Raw genomic sequence first — 16,924 nt, forward strand, 5'->3', positions numbered from 1 at the left:
AGGCTAGAAGTAATAGGATATAACCTGTAATTCCATAACCTAATGTCAGTATTGACGCATTAGGTTTATACAACTGTAGTAAAGGGGTTCGCTGTTCGAACTTGCTGTTGTGGGAATGGTGCAGGGAAAATGAAAATGGCACTCTTAAAAAAGAGCAACCTCCACGTGGTGAGTGCTGGTTAATACGAATAGCTCTTAAAGTTTCTTTGGGGTGGTTCCGACGAGCTATAAATCACCATTGTGCAACTTATTTGATACGTAGACGTACGTGTATTTCGCAATGTTTATCATTCATTTATATGACAATGTATATATATATATAAGGTCTCTTTTTTTCAGCTATAATGTCTATATGCAAATTCGTGTCTAACGACCTACATGTCGCTTTTTTTCGTCCTTCATCCGTTGTGCGATCCATAATATCTATAATGCATATGGGCCCTTTCAAAGTTGTTTCTAAAAAACGAATAACACGTACATCTGCGACATTTCCCATCTGGTGTGCCGACGCTATCAGCGAAAATCAGTGCATGTTTCGTTTGCTAATTATTTCTATATCTGATGTTGGTCCTTGACAGCTATAATATTCATTATGCAATGTTGGATTTTTAATATCTATGACGCATTTGAAAGGCCTTTCCAGTGCGCTTTTAACGATGTATAACATGCACATTTACGCCGCTGTGCAAAGGTACTTTAGATGTCCGTATATAATGGTAATTTCCGTCTCCAATGCGCTATGGGCCATGTGCTATGGGCGGAAGATGTTTTCCACATAAATTTAGTATGCAATGTTGGATTCTTAATATCTATAACGCATTTGAAAGGCCTTTCCAGTGCGCTTTTAACGATGTATACATATGCCCCACAAACGATGCAATACATTGACAAAAAAAGAGAAATAACCATCTCAAACCTCAAACTCAACAACGAACACACAAATCCCTTTTATGTGTAAACTCAATGTGAAAAGTAAAAGTACTAGTAAGTGTGCCCAAGGTTAGCACAAAGCAGAACATTGCACAGAGAATACGCTAAGATGTCGTAGACAAGTGAAGATCCAGGTTAGAATTGATCTTCAGTAACCCATGCTTGTAAGAGGCTACTAACGGGATCGGGTGGGTGACACAAGTCATCGTATCCCAACTGCGTAGATCGATGCTCCTGCTGTTGATCATTGGATTATCTGGTCAAGACTCGATTATTTACATACCGCCCCAATATAGCTGGAATATTGCTTAGTGCGCCGTAAAACTAAACTCACTCACTCACTCGCTCACTAGGATGTTGTAACTGTACATGTAACCCAAGTGTTGCCAAAGCAGGACATAAAAATGTCAGTGTCAGCACATAAGGCACGAGTTGCTCCCAAGCTATCTTATGCTGGCGGAACCAGACGTTAAAGTCAGCTCATATGGTCAGAACTGAAACCTATTTTCTTAACAGTAGAATTCAGTTTTTTAATCCTTGCATTAGGGTCCACAACCTAGCAAGCGTGCCAAGCTTCCGCATTAATGCAGGCGTGGCACCTCTCGCCTCATTGAAGCCACTAAAGGTCGATGGAAGTTTGTTCCTGCAGCGTTGTAAACGCGTTCCTGGACGTGTTCAGTAGCTGACAACTCAAAACCAGGGCTCCAGGGCAAACCGGTAAATCGGCCACTTGAAAATCTCGTCTCGTTACCTCTCAGCTTTTAAGTTCCCCTCAGTCACAATCATTGACGTCCCTGCTGCAGCTATTACCCAACCCCATCTCCCAACTTATCCCCATCCAGACCACACGGACCGATGTAGCGTTCGCGCATGGAGACGTCCGCCATTAATTCGGTGAAGAAGGTGAAGCGACCCATCGGTGAAAGAAGTTTTCTCTCTGCTCCACTTGAGGACGATGTTATTGCGTCAGGATTGGAAGTCGCACTGGACGTCCTGCACTTATGCCGTAGACCCTTAGACGTCGTACGACTGTTCTCGCAGATACATCTCTGCTGTCAGGTATGGCACAACCTGTAAGGGTTGCTGGCTGGGACCTGTGTCGGATGTGACTGGTTCGAATCTTTCGGTCTTGACGTGAGGTCGCTACTGATGGGCGGCCCCTACGACTATAACTTGACCGTTTTGCTGAAAACGTCACCAAAAGTGCCAAGTTGTGTTTCATTATACCTTGAATAGACGAGCAACGTAACGCTGCTAGGTACCAGACTGAAGCCTAACGCTGCTAGGTACCAGACTGAAGCCTACAGCTCTCCTCCATCTGTCATTTTCCCCGAGGTGTGGCATGTCAACCTTTGTCCAGAACTATGAATATAGGTGTGGCCTTACGTCTGCATTTCTTAAGACTGCATTGCGTATGTTTCTTGATTCTTGGAAGTTTCGTGCAATTCGAACATCAACTGCTCGGCTGCGTTTTTTTGACCATTATAACACGCTCTTTCGTTCGTTCAAAAAAGAAAATTCATTCAGAAACTTACTAACAAAAATCTTCCATGGCAATTGGCATAATTACTTTTTAACATAACGTGTGAAGGACATGCTGAAGTGTAGAAAAGTATAAAAAGTATTAAATAAATATTTCTTGTCAATAATTCCCTGATAGGATATTCACGTTGTTTTGTTGTCATCGGTTCATACTCACTCCAGGCTACGATTTCAAAGGAGTGCAGTATCACCAGTGTAGATGAAAGCAATATGTACAGTATTTTAAAAATAGTATTATTCATTTGAAGGTCCTATGGCTTCATTTATGATGCGCTCGTACAATCACTAGATTATTATTTCTGTGAACACCCTAGTCAGATATTCAATTAGTCATTATATCAGATTTCTAAGTTCGTAGTTGGTGTGGTTTCTTTGCGCCTCCAAGTCGTCTTGAAAAATATTTTTGGCTCTCTGAACGGAGTTATGATTTGCTAAAACATCGGAGTAGCGCCCGAGGAATCACACTTTTAGATTACGTTCCATTTCTGAGATGTTGTCAAATATATAACAAGTCTCTCGTTCCGTAATGAGGAAGTGTTATTTGTAGTGCAACAACGATTCAGTTGTTATACATTGTACCTGCAGAGTCAGTGAGGGGCAGTGGTGTGCTATATTTAGACCTGCACCAATCTTACGGGCATCTCTAGTGAGGCTGGGAACAGTTAGACATTTCCGGACTTTTTCTTGGGTATATATTGGGTGCCATTATTGATTTATTGCTATAATCATTGCTCTTGTATTTTACTGCGTATTGTGAACTTAGTTAATTTATATTGATAGAATGGTCGTTTCAGTACGGAAGCGTAGTAGGGCCACGGTGAAAAATGTTTTTGGTGTCACTATCTCCTACGTAGGACTTTAGTATCTCCTACGTAGGACATACTATCTCTTACGTAGGACTTACTATCTTCTACGTAGGACTTAGTATCTCCTACGTAGGACTTAATATCTCCTACGTAGGACTTACTATCTTCTAGGACTTAGTATCTCCTACGTAGGACTTAATATCTCCTTCTACGTAGGACTTAGTATCTCTTACGTAGGACTTACTATCTTCTACGTAGGACTTAGTATCTCCTACGTAGGACTTAGTATCTCCTACGTAGGACTTAGTATCTCCTACGTAGGAGATACTAAGTCCTACGTAGGAGATACTATCTCTTACGTAGGACTTACTATCTTCTACGTAGGACTTAGTATCTCCTACGTAGGACTTAATATCTCCTACGTAGGACTTACTATCTTCTAGGACTTAGTATCTCCTACGTAGGACTTAATATCTCCTTCTACGTAGGACTTAGTATCTCTTACGTAGGACTTACTATCTTCTACGTAGGACTTAGTATCTCCTACGTAGGACTTAGTATCTCCTACGTAGGACTTAGTATCTCCTACGTAGGAGATACTATCGAGTCCTACGTAGGAGATACTAAGTCCTACGTAGAAGATAGTAACTTAGGACTTAGTATCTCCTACGTAGGACGTAATATCTTCTACGTAGGACTTAGTATCTCCTACGTAGGACGTAATATCTCCTTCTACGTAGGACTTAGTATCTCCGACGTAGGACTTAGTATCTCCTATGTAGGACTTAATATCTCCTACGTAGGACTTAATATCTCCTTTTTAAGGTTCGGATTTATGAAGTATGGTTATTAAATTGAGAAATGTTTGGTTATGCAGGACGTTAGATAGTAGATATGCAAGTCAGTGAATATTCATGACACTAACGCAGTGTTACTATACAGTGTTATTGTGTGTGTGTATTACGTTAGGGTGACGTGGCCCTTTATCTAATTACAGTTATGGAGTTTTGGGTATGGTTATGTTTGATCTAACATACATGCATCTAGAGAGAGAGAGAGAGAAAGAGGCGGTGGGAGTTGGGGGTGTAAGATTCTGATATGATACACGTCCTCCGCAAGTTGTTGCTTGCCTTCAGATGGGGCTAGGTTGGATCGGTTACAACGCTCGTTTGCGTTGACTTGACAAGTTGACTTGACTGGGGTAGAAGAGAGTTGAGTGCGGCGTTCAAATACAACAATACGAAATTAAAAAAGGAAAAAGATTGTCATTATAGTTATTTGTATAAGTATAAGGGAATGAGTACGCATAGATTGCCACCGATATTCTAAGACAAGTCTGTGCACGCAGATTATGACTCATGTGCAACGACCTCTGAACTAATAGTGAAGGAAACAGTAGACACGTAGGAGATAATAAGTCCTACGTAGGAGATACTATGACATACGTAGGAGATACTAAGTCCTACGTAAGAGATAATAAGACTTAATATCTCCTACGTAGGAGATAATGAGACTAAACAAAATGTCACCGTGGCCCTACTACGCTTCCGTATTTCAGCGCATTTCCTTCTTGTGTGTTGGTTGCACTTCTACTTCTTTTACTCATTCCCGGTTATCTTGTTAGTTTCAACAACCTGGCACTGTACATGTAACAGTCCACCTTTGATAGGTTAGTGGGAGGTTATGGCTAATTAAGCTGATCAGTAGTGGGTGCGCTGATAAAGACTTGATTTTCAGATGTATGATGAATTCACGTTTGTAATTTTATGTTTCTGAAACTTAAACTCAAAGAAAGTCCATGCTTTCCTCCGGAGCCATCATCAGTCGCCTCTTAATTGTATTTCAGCTGTTTCTCCTTTTCTTTTAATTTCAGAAATTCTCTTTTGTATTCAGATCAGAGGGATATATCAATAAGTTCCTGTTACTGACATGTTGTATCTAATCTGAAAAAGTGGGTAGTAGGACAACACTATCCATTGTCTTAATAGCAATGATCTGTTCATGCCATTAGCCAAAATGCAACACAATATAACAAAAATATTTAAAGTGCCCGTGCGAAAACACGGAGAGACCATTACAGTATAAATACCTTCTGGGATAAGATACCGGCTAGCGACATTACCAAAGTCTCCAGTGAGACTCAGTTCTGTGCTTGGCACCGTGCTAATGCAGACTGGCATTGTATGGCTGATGTAGCTGACACAAAAGCTTTACACCTTCCTATACCAGTGTTCATCATTACATGCCGTGTATTCATTTTATTACAGTGTTCTTATGAAAGACGTGTTCCTTAGACAATAGATTGGTGCATACATATTCATATTTGGGCGGTTGTATGTGACAAAGTCTCCCAAAGTTGTTGATGTCGGCCTCCCAGATTGTATCACCTATTTCAGCACGGCTCCCTTGGGGGCTGCATAAATCGCCTTACACGAGCATGCCGCGCGTCGTTGGATAGATGTGTCCTGTGGCTACACGGAGAATGTTTCCGTTTGTTTTTACGCAACTTTATAGCCGAGCAATTAAGGTTTCTGTGATTTTAAGCTGTGCGTTTTTCTTCCACGTAGGCCCCGGTGGAAGAAACTTGTTCCACCCAGCCTCCGGTGGAAGTCGCCTGCGCCATGGCATTTTTCAAGCCTTCTACTTTGTCATATCTATGCATGTTATACGTTCTTGGAAACCTTGAAACGCTCTCTCCAAATATGCAAACGTGAATATTGTGCTGCCCTGGTAACCAGTCAGATTGAAACTCCGACGTGATGTTTTGTGTAAGTTTACTGAAGTTCAATTCTTCTGTGATATAGCAATTTTCGCCAACATCGCGCAGTCGTGATATAACGGCTACTATTCTTACACATCACCTCAGAATATACATTTCTATAGCGCGTTTGAAAGCCTATTGAGGCGTGTTTTAGACAATAATGTATAATACGCACATGTTGCACATTCAGTGGTGGAGCTATATGAGTATTGATGTGCGAACTGCAAAATATAAGGGACGTGAAATAGATTGGCGGAATATAGATGAATTTGTACACCGCCTATACCGGCGGTGTTAATATTTACATCTATAGTGCATTTGCAAGATCATTCATGTGGAATTCTGGGAATATGTAATATGTTGTTGTGCGACATTAGATAGTTGAGCAATACAGGAATGAACATGCTTGACATAACTAAAAGGACAAGCGTTTGGAATCTAACCATAACAGCAATACCTGTAGTGTTATTATTTATAATGTTAGTGTATCAGAAAGCCCTTGAAAATGCGGTTCTGCCAAGGTATAATGTGCATTCGAGTCACACCTGATAGTCGGGCACTGCGCGCCGTTATATTTTGCTGAAACCGGATCAAATCTATGATCTGGCGTGCATGCTCCGTCGGCCCGTCGGCGTTATGACAGCTATACTTTATCACAAAAAGCCGCCGCTATTGTCACTTAATTAGCTTTATATCACACTCTATATATCACATCTACGTATCATCATTGTTTTTATAACGTCTGTTTGACCTGTCCTCGTGGATTCGTTGTATATACATGCACATCTCTAGCTTCCTGTAAATCTAATTATCACTTCATTAGCTCTCCATCACTCTGCTGTGTTTACTGTTTAGCCTGAGGCGTGGCAGGTAATTTCCGGAGATGTACCACTAATCAGCAAATTTAATTTCGTCACCGTGAAGATATCCTTCTTTTGATAAGCAGCTTTGTGATTTTATAATCTTGTCGCCCGACTGATTTCGGCCATGTGCATATAATGCTTGGTTTTCATTGGGATGGGCAATTCACACCTTTTGGCGTGCCCTTGCCCCTCCAAATGGACGTCATGCATAGAATGGAGATGGGCAATTCACAATTTCCTCCTCTCCCTTAAAAACATCCGACTTGGTCACATGACAGTGACCTTCATCTAAACCATTCCATTGGCTATCTAGCGGGGACGTGGTAATATAAGTGAATGCTCACAATATCATCATCACAGACCGAGTGTCTTAGTGGACGAATACCAGTCGGAGTTGACGATCCCTATTGGCAAGTGAACTTTACTTTTATTACCTTTTGCTTGTTTTTAATAAGTCATCTACGCTGCTCAATATATCAAACTGATACATAGCATAAATAGGGTTCTTAAAATATCCAAGTACAAAACTGTGACATCAAGGCCCTTTTCTGTAGCTCCCAGAAACATAGTACAGTGAATCTTTTGCCAGTATGCCTTCCACAAATGTATCAGTGGTTTGTCAAAAGTGCAAAACATATTACAAAGGCGTTGCGCATTTAAAAAAATGTTATCCTAACAGTTCTACTGCTGCTATAAACGCCATTCATGCCCAAAATCGCCGCCAAAGCGAGTCTTATACAGCTACTCAGCTTGTGTCCATGTCGGCTCTATTGGCATTTTGTGGCACATTCACAATAAAGAACAACCAAATCCCTGAGTACATCAGGGTATTAAAACACTTTGGCCACACAATACAAGGAGAGGACGCACCTGTAGCCTCTCCTTCAAATAATAATCCAATGCCGAGTACCAGTACTGGTTTAACTGGGTCGACCAGAAATGGTACTCGGTATAATTACCAACACAACTCAGTCAGGGCTAATCTAACTAACTCTGGCTTATATGATTGAACCCACACTTTCAGGGTTTAAGCAATATTTAACCAATATTCTTAAAAAAGCAGGGCGTAATGCTGGGGACACATGTCGCCGCGTTTCTAAGTTTTTCTATTTTATCCAAAAACAGGTATTCCCAAATAGTAATATGGCTTGTATCAATTTGATATATTTGAGCACGTAGATGAAATACATCATTTCAACATGGTATTTTCGCAAAACGGGGTTTCTGCAGGTGCCATTAAAAATTACATGGCAGCAGTCAAATCCTTTCTCACCTACTGTCAAACATATGTTAAAATGTCACCCAGGGTTGCGATAATTTGCGTAGGTTTACAAGTGCTACAAATTGTTCATATACAGGCGTAAGTAAACAATATAAACGCGAGGAAGCCCATAAATCTGTTGCAGAATTCAGAGATGAAACCAGGCAACCGCCATCCATTTCCGTTGCTCAAAAGGATACACAGATCCTCCAACCAGACAGGAGGTGAGGGACATCCTGGATCAGGCCAAGGCAGATCGACAATCCGATGACGATCAGCGCCTGGTGATGCGGTACCTGTCCTGTGGGATAATTCAACTTGGTCATGCCCAAAGACCTTCGGTGGCATCCTGTATGAAGTTGGCTGACTTTGATAAGGCACGATCCGTTGGCGGCAGGTACCAAATTTCGTTCATGGACCACAAGACGTCCACGAGCTTCCTGGTCAGCATAACCTTGTGCAAGAGGAGTACAACATGTTCAGGGATTACCGCCGGTATATACGTGGTGACATGCCTGAAGATGTCCAGCCGGAAAAAGTAAGCCTTTCTTCAGAAAGGTGGACAATGGTACCGAAGTGGGTAACATGTCCCTCGAGTTGGCCCGCTTCCAGGGCGAAAAGAGGTTTCTTTAAACCCAACGAGGGAAATAAACGTAAGACATTTACAGCCACGGATGTTCGAAAAGCTTTGGAGACTGAAGTGGCAAGGCAGCATCCCGATGATGATGCAAAACGTAAGATGGCCAGTGACTATCTTGCACACGGCCCAAAACAGTAGATAAATATTATGTAAAAAAACACCCTTACAGGCTGCTAGTGAGTGTGCATTTGTAGCGGTGTCATCAAACAAGCAGCTAGTGCATCAAACGACGGTGAGGAACCTGCCTCGGCGTCCATTCCAACTGGCTTGCCAGCCCAGCCCCAGCCCCAAACCCCAAAGGTAGGGGAAAGGAAAAGGCAAAAGTAAAGGCAAAGGCAAACTCATCAAGCCCAAAAGGTAATAAATTAGGTGGATAGTGGAAGGTAGGGGAAGGGAAAGGTAACAGAAACAGGGAAAGATGATCAAACCATAATCAACTATAGGCTAGAAGTAATAGGATATAACCTGTAATTCCATAACCTAATGTCAGTATTGACGCATTAGGTTTATACAACAGTAGTAAAGGGGTTCGCTGTTCGAACTTGCTGTTGTGTGAATGGTGCAGGAAAATGAAAATGGCACTCTTAAAGAGCAACCTCCACGTGGTGAGTGCTGGTTAATACGAATAGCTCTTAAAGTTTCTTTTGGGGTGGTTCCGACGAGCTATAAATCACCATTGTGCAACTTATTTGATACGTAGACGTACGTGTATTTCGCAATGTTAATCATTCATTTATATGACAATGTATATATATATATAAGGTCTCTTTTTCAGCTATAATGTCTATATGCAAATTCGTGTCTAACGACCTACATGTCCTTTTTTCGTCCTTCATCCGTTGTGCGATCCATAATATCTATAATGCATATGGGCCCTTTCAAAGTTGTTTCTAAAAACGAATAACACGTACATCTGCGACATTTCCCATCTGGTGTGCCGACGCTATCAGCGAAAATCAGTGCATGTTTCGTTTGCTAATTATTTCTATATCTGATGTTGGTCCTTGACAGCTATAATATTCATTATGCAATGTTGGATTTTTAATATCTATGACGCATTTGAAAGGCCTTTCCAGTGCGCTTTTAACGATGTATAACATGCACATTTACGCCGCTGTGCAAAGGTACTTTAGATGTCCGTATATAATGGTAATTTCCGTCTCCAATGCGCTATGGGCCATGTGCTATGGGCGGAAGATGTTTTCCACATAAATTTAGTATGCAATGTTGGATTCTTAATATCTATAACGCATTTGAAAGGCCTTTCCAGTGCGCTTTTAACGATGTATAACATGCACATTTACGCCGCTGCGCAAAGGTACTTTAGATGTCCGTATATAATGGTAATTTCCGTCTCCAATGTGCTATGGGCGGAAGATGTTTTCCGCACAAATTCATTATGCAATGTTGGATTCTTAATATCTATAACGCGTTTTAAAGGCCTTTCCAGTGCGCTTCTAACGATGTGTAACATGCACATTTGCGCCGCTGTGCAAAGGACTTGTTCGCGTATAATGGTCATTTCCGTGTGCCATGTGCTATCGGCGGAAGATGTTTTCCACATAAATTCATTATGCAAAGTTGGATTCTTAATATCTATAACGCATTTGAAAGGCCTTTCCAGTGCGCTTCTAACGATGTATAACATGCACATTTGCGCCGCTGTGCAAAGGTACTATAGATGTCCGTATATAATGGTAATTTCCGTCTCCCATGTGCTATGGGCGGAAGATGTTTTCCACATAAATTCATTATACATATTACGATTCATAATATCTATAACGCATTTGAAACGTCTTTCCAGTGCGCTTCTAACGATGTGTAGCATGCACATTTGCGCCGCTGTGCAAAGGACTTGTTCGCGTATAATGATAATTTCCGTGTGCCATGTGCTATCGGCGGAAGATGTTTTCCACATAAATTCATTATGCAATGTTGGATTCTTAATATCTATAACGCATTTGAAAGGCCTTTCCATTGCGCTTCTAACGATGTATAACATGCACATTTACGCCGCTGTGCAAAGGACTTGTTCGCGTATAATGATAATTTCCGTGTGCCATGTGCTATGGGCGGAAGATGTTTTCCACATAAATTCATTATGCAAAGTTGGATTCGTAATATCTATAACGCATTTGAAAGGCCTTTCCAGTGCGCTTCTAACGATGTATAACATGCACATTTACGCCGCTGCGCAAAGGTATTTTAGATGTCCGTATATAATGGTAATTTCCGTCTCCAATGTGCTATGGGCGGAAGACGTTTTCCGCATAAATTCATTATGCAATGTTGGATTCTTAATATCTATAAGCGCATTTGAAAGGTCTTTCTAGTGCGCTTCTAACGATGTATAACAAGCGCATTTGCGCTGCTGTGCAAAGGTCTTGTTCGCGTATAATGATAATTTCCGTGTGCCATGTGCTATGGGCGGAAGATGTTTTTTGTTCTAAATTCATTATGCATATTACGATTCTTAATATCTATAACGCGTTTTAAAGGCCTTTCCATTGCGCTTCTAACGATGTGTAACATGCACATTTGCGCCGCTGTGCAAAGGTCTTGTACGCGTATAATGATAATTTCCGTGTGCCATGTGCTATGGGCGGAAGATGTTTTCCACATAAATTCATTATGCAATGTTGGATTCTTAATATCTATAACGCATTTGAAAGGCCTTTCCAGTGCGCTTCTAACGATGTATAACATGCACATGTGGGAGTATTTTGCAACGGTGCTCCACACATCTGAAATTGCCGCCGTCTGTGGTGTTCGTGTCACCTGCGCCATCAGCAGATGTAGTGTTCGGCTATAATTTATATGTCCATGGTCCGATTTTCACTATGTCTAATGCAGTCGAAAGCCCTCGAAAGTACGCTCCTAACGACGTATAACTCAGACATGTGCGATGTTCTGCTGAGACGTTACGCACGCCGGTTTATACCGCCGCTTGTGTGGTCGGCCTTTCAAATGCGCCCTTGTTCAGTCTTTGCCTTATCGCGTCTTTGTTTGCTTCTAACTCCGTTATACCTATCTGCAACAAACCTGTATTGGTATCATTAGAAAGCTCTTTTGACGTCGGTGACGGTGGTGAACACAAATTGGATCTATCCTGAAAATTAAAATATATATTGAACAATTTGTTTGTAAAATCGTCATGTTTTGCTATATTTCCGCAGGAAATCCTATATAACTTTTCTGTCCAAAGACAGAAATCAAATTAACTTATATTGCCAGAAAGCCCATTCAATGGCGGAGGTGCATGCAAAGGGCGTTTTCTAACCCTTCAAATAAAGTATTTATTAACTTTTTAAAATGCATAGTACTCTCAGGCGAAAGTCTAACTATCCAACGTATTTACGGGGTATTCTTTATATGGGGACAAGAGCCAGGCTGGCCACTGGCTCAGAAATTTGCCCTATGTTCCCGGGCAAGACGATGCGACGGGCACGGCGATGTGAAAATTGCGACGCTGCCGTCCACGTCTGCCGGCGGAGGTTGGAAAGATGGGGACCCGAGGTAGTGCATAAGCGGGATAATTCCACCTCCACCATGATCAAGCTTTTCGTTGCCTTGGTGTTTAGCTTGTGTAACGGCGCGCGACGTTGCTCATGCTATTCGTCATTGGTTCTCCGAAGATGCTCGATCGCGTACGGTGTAGCAGAACTGAAACACATTGAGTCCGACAGGGGCTCAGAGGCGACTTGACAGTAAGCAAGCGCAAACGGTGGTTGATTTCTCCTGGAAGCAGGACGAAATGATGGTGTTGCATGGGAGTGAAGGGTCGCCCCTTAGAGGAGAGGCATTAGCGGCGGAACGGTAGCTGGCGCAGGCAAACCAGTTCGAGTCCCCGGCAGAGGCGCTCAGAAGGCGACTTGGCAGTAAGCTAAAGCATAAGCGGTGGTTGATTTCTCCTGGAAGCAGGGCCGAAATGCTGGTGTTGCATGGGAGTGAAGGGTCGCCCCTTAGAGGAGAGGCATTAGCGGCGGAACGGTAGCTGGCGCAGGCAAACCAGTTCGAGTCCCGGCAGGCGCTCAGAGGCGACTTGGCAGTAAGCAAGCGCAAATGGTGGTTGATTTCTCCTGGAAGCAGGACGAAATGCTGGTGTTGCATGGGAGTGAAGGGGCGACCCTTAGAGGAGAGGCATTAGCGGCGGAACGGTAGCTGGCGCAGGCAAACCAGTTCGAATCCCGGCAGGCGCTCAGAGGCGACTTGGCAGTAAGCAAGCGCAAACGGTGGTTGATTTCTCCTGGAAGCAGGACGAAATGCTGGTGTTGCATGGGAGTGAAGGGGCGATCCTTAGAGGAGAGGCATTAGCAGCGGAGCGGTAGCTGGCGAGGCAAACCAGTTCGAATCCCGGCAGGCGCTCAGAGGCGACTTGGCAGTAAGCAAGCGCAAACGGTGGTTGATTTCTCCTGGAAGCAGGACGAAATGCTGGTGTTGCATGGGAGTGAAGGGTCGCCCCTTAGAGGAGAGGCATTAGCGGCGGAACGGTAGCTGGCGCAGGCAAACCAGTTCGAGTCCCGGCAGGTGCTCAGAGGCGATTTGGTGGTAACTGTGCATGATTTGCCGTGTCAAATCTTTGCAATTCCCCTAAGGTGTGGCATATGGGAAAGGAGAGGTATATTGCTGTAGTGTCTACAGCTATGCATATCGCGAAGTCACCCAATTGATGGGTAGGCGCAATGGCACTACACGCCAGACGGACATTGACGTTTTCTGACGTTTGTTATGCATGTTGATGTAAATTGTAGTATGTATTGTTCATCACGTAGCAGCTCCACTGCCATTGTCAACAGTAGTACCTGAAGAATTCACAGAGATCTGATCTACCACGGCGACCTTCCTGCGTAGACTCCAACTGCGCTTCATCACAGCAATCGGACTTTGAAATCAAAGTTGTATCCTTCCAGGTTTAATGTTTCAGTATTATATATTTGTGCTGACATGTTTGAATCATCTGTCCATTATGCAATTGTTAGAGTATTGAATGCGTGAGCTATGGTTATCCATCTGGGTATATGACTGTGATGCACAAATGCTTCGTCATGATCATGTTCGTCTTACAAATGGGGAATGCAAAAATAAAAGTACAAGTTAACACTGTCTCGCTCTAAAGTAACACTAACCACAAACCGATGTAACATAAAACTAGCGTGAAAAGGCAATAAGTCCTTCTCTCTCTAATCTAAAACGCTAACCTAAAAACCGAAAAAAACATAAATTAAAACTAAAAGCCTACGGCCTTCTCTTTCAGCTGAATCACTAACCAAAACTGCAATGACATAAACTTAAAACAATAACAACAAAGAACTAATAATACCAGTAAATTAAACGGGAAAAAACATCGAGGTAAAGTCTGGCATGTGAAACTGAAATATAATCCTTGGCTCAAGTGATTTTCTACACTTGGCTCAAGTTCTATGAATTGAGTCGGTAGGCCGGCCGAGGCATTGATAGTATTGTTTCCAGGTGAGGGGAACATGCTTTCAATGTCTACGAACTAGCCCGGATATTTGTCTTCAATTCCACCTGGTGTGATGGCGAACTGAATTTTTTGCTATGTTTGCACTTGGTTTGATGTTGTCTGGAAGGATGAATAAAACGATTTCTTTGCTACGTTTAGCCTTGGTATTGTCTTTATTTCCATGTGAAGAGAAAACGGAGACACGTTTTTTGTGATATTTAATTCTTATTGTTTGTTACTAAAGGTCACCTTCACACAATTACATCCCTTAAGTAGCTTCATAGTGAGTTCTTACTCACCTCATTGTCTTCAAAATGAGCCTTGATTGGCCTCACGTTTGCAGAGGCACTTGTTGTGGTGGGGCACACAGGCTCTGCTCTGATGTTTTGATTGTAATGCCTAATCCGAGTTTCTGAGTGAGACATGGAAGCCAACCAAGTGGCGGGAATTACGACTGAAAGCGCCAATCGTTGATCCGGTTGTTTAATCGCGCATAAGTGAATGGGATGAGTGAGTCGTGTCAGGTTTAAGCTACCAGCCGGCCTTAATCCATGAATGATTGATTGACTCTGTGACCTCAATGCAGAGCTTAATACAAACACTTTTCAATCGCCCGGGCTATATATATACCTAGCAGTCAGATACAAGCATCACGGCACTTGTGCTAACATTGTTTGACACAACTCATTGTTGAAGACTTCATTCAAGCCATGGCCTACACACTTTTAAAGGTCCTGTTTCAAAGCCCGTCCACTTTGCCATCCTGGGACATAGCTTCGTGCGGCGACTTGATCAAATCTGTCCCCTCCACGTGGCATCATCACTTCCGTGCGTGGGATAGGAGGGGCGACTGTCGCTCGGATGAAAGCAGTGGTGGATGCCCTTGATGCAGGTTTCCAGGGCATTGTTTTCTTTCAAGTGGGAGAGAACGACGTGTCGGCGTCAACTGATCCTCAGAACCTGGTTGAGGACTTGCTGGATCTTCTGGACTACCTTCGGTGGAAACGGCCGGGCTCCAGAGCAGTGATAGGAAGTCTGTTCCCGAGGGTAAAACCAAGGAACATGACGGTCTCTGCCTACAAGCGGAAGGTGGAGGAGACGAATCGGCGCTGGAAGAGGATGTTGCGACGCCGTCTGGATGCCACCTTTTGGGACCACAGCCAGCACATGAGGATGGGACCTGCACTGTTAGGCAAGGATGGCGTCCACTTGACGTCAAAGCCAATGCCCAGTTCTGGCTTTCCATTCGTAAGTGTATGTGTAGGTACGTTTAAACGCCCATGCCCTGTCCGGTAGATCATCATTTTATCGTAATTCCAAAACTCTATAATTGTCGTTTCGGCCCATTGTGTTTATATACAGCAGTAGCAAAAGGGGATCCGTGTGTGAGACAATCAGTGCAAACGGGACGCACAGATCAAACCCCCTTTTGATATGAAATCTGAGCTGTTTTGGCTCCCGTCACACGCACGGGGCTTAGCTTCGGGGGGCTTTAAGGGTGGGAAAACGTGACGACACCCGCACGTGTCGCACATGACGTGAAAGCTAAGACACGGGGCTTTCGATCCATAGTAACAACAAAACCCTGTGGTCGATGTACGAAACATAACAAGCATCTGCAGCGTGAAATACTGCCGTAAATCGGGTCAAATCGGGCTTAAAAGCGCCCCGGCTTCGAACCCGTTAAAGACAGGTCACTTCTGATGATACCACCAGTTGGCCCTGGGAACCAGCTTCACGTCGGTGTGCAACATGTCAATGGATTGTGTATAGTCGTCGTCCACGCGACGTTTAAACAACAACACCCACCGTTTCTGGCCCGTGATATAGGGCATGGTGTGTTCTTGCAACACAGGCATTTACTTATGATTGGACGAGTGAGTTAAAAAACCTTCAGCACAGGGTCCTTCTCGGTACTGAAGGTGGAATTTCGATTTCTCAGTCAATCCCTCAATTTCAACTAAGGTATTGTAGGCAATGAACAAACGCACACAATTGTATGGAGTATTTAATTGTGAAACATAATGGAACAAACTCCGCGTAAAGGTGTACAGCTATAAAGAGAAATTGGGGCTTGTGTATACATCACTGCTGGACATAAGTATAAGGTTCCAAGCAGCAGGCCCGGTTGTCCAAAAAACGACAAATAATAATCTAAAATGAAGCACAGGCAAATACACTTAATAAAGCCACACTGCACAAACAACGACTTTTGACATTACATGTGAAATTCTATGTAACATTGTGTGAAGGTATTCATGGGCAACATAGTTAGATATTCTAATTTGATCGTACCGCTTTGTTGTAAATATGCCCAAACGAACCTTAAACCAGAGTTTTCACAATTCAGAAACGTTCTGACGAATTAGTAAAATTGACAGTATTCTGCAATACAGCGTATAACACTGTCAGTTAATGCAGTTTGTGTATAATGTAATTTCCTTTCATAGACAATAACAAAGAGGAGGAAACCTCTGATCAAGTGTGACCTGTTATCTGACACTGCGAACATATCAAACAGGAAAGTTCTGTCATTTTCCGTGTTAGAACAATTGTATCTAATGCATATATGATGACGTCCCGTTTGTTTAAAACTTTCCCCACGTCCATATCCAGATGGCATAGCAAACTTTGTAATTGTCACTTTAAAAAATGAA

This window comes from Haliotis rubra, unplaced genomic scaffold, assembly GCF_003918875.1.
Source record: "Haliotis rubra isolate DU_JTF1 unplaced genomic scaffold, ASM391887v1 Scf956, whole genome shotgun sequence".
NCBI classification, from domain to species: domain Eukaryota; kingdom Metazoa; phylum Mollusca; class Gastropoda; order Lepetellida; family Haliotidae; genus Haliotis; species Haliotis rubra.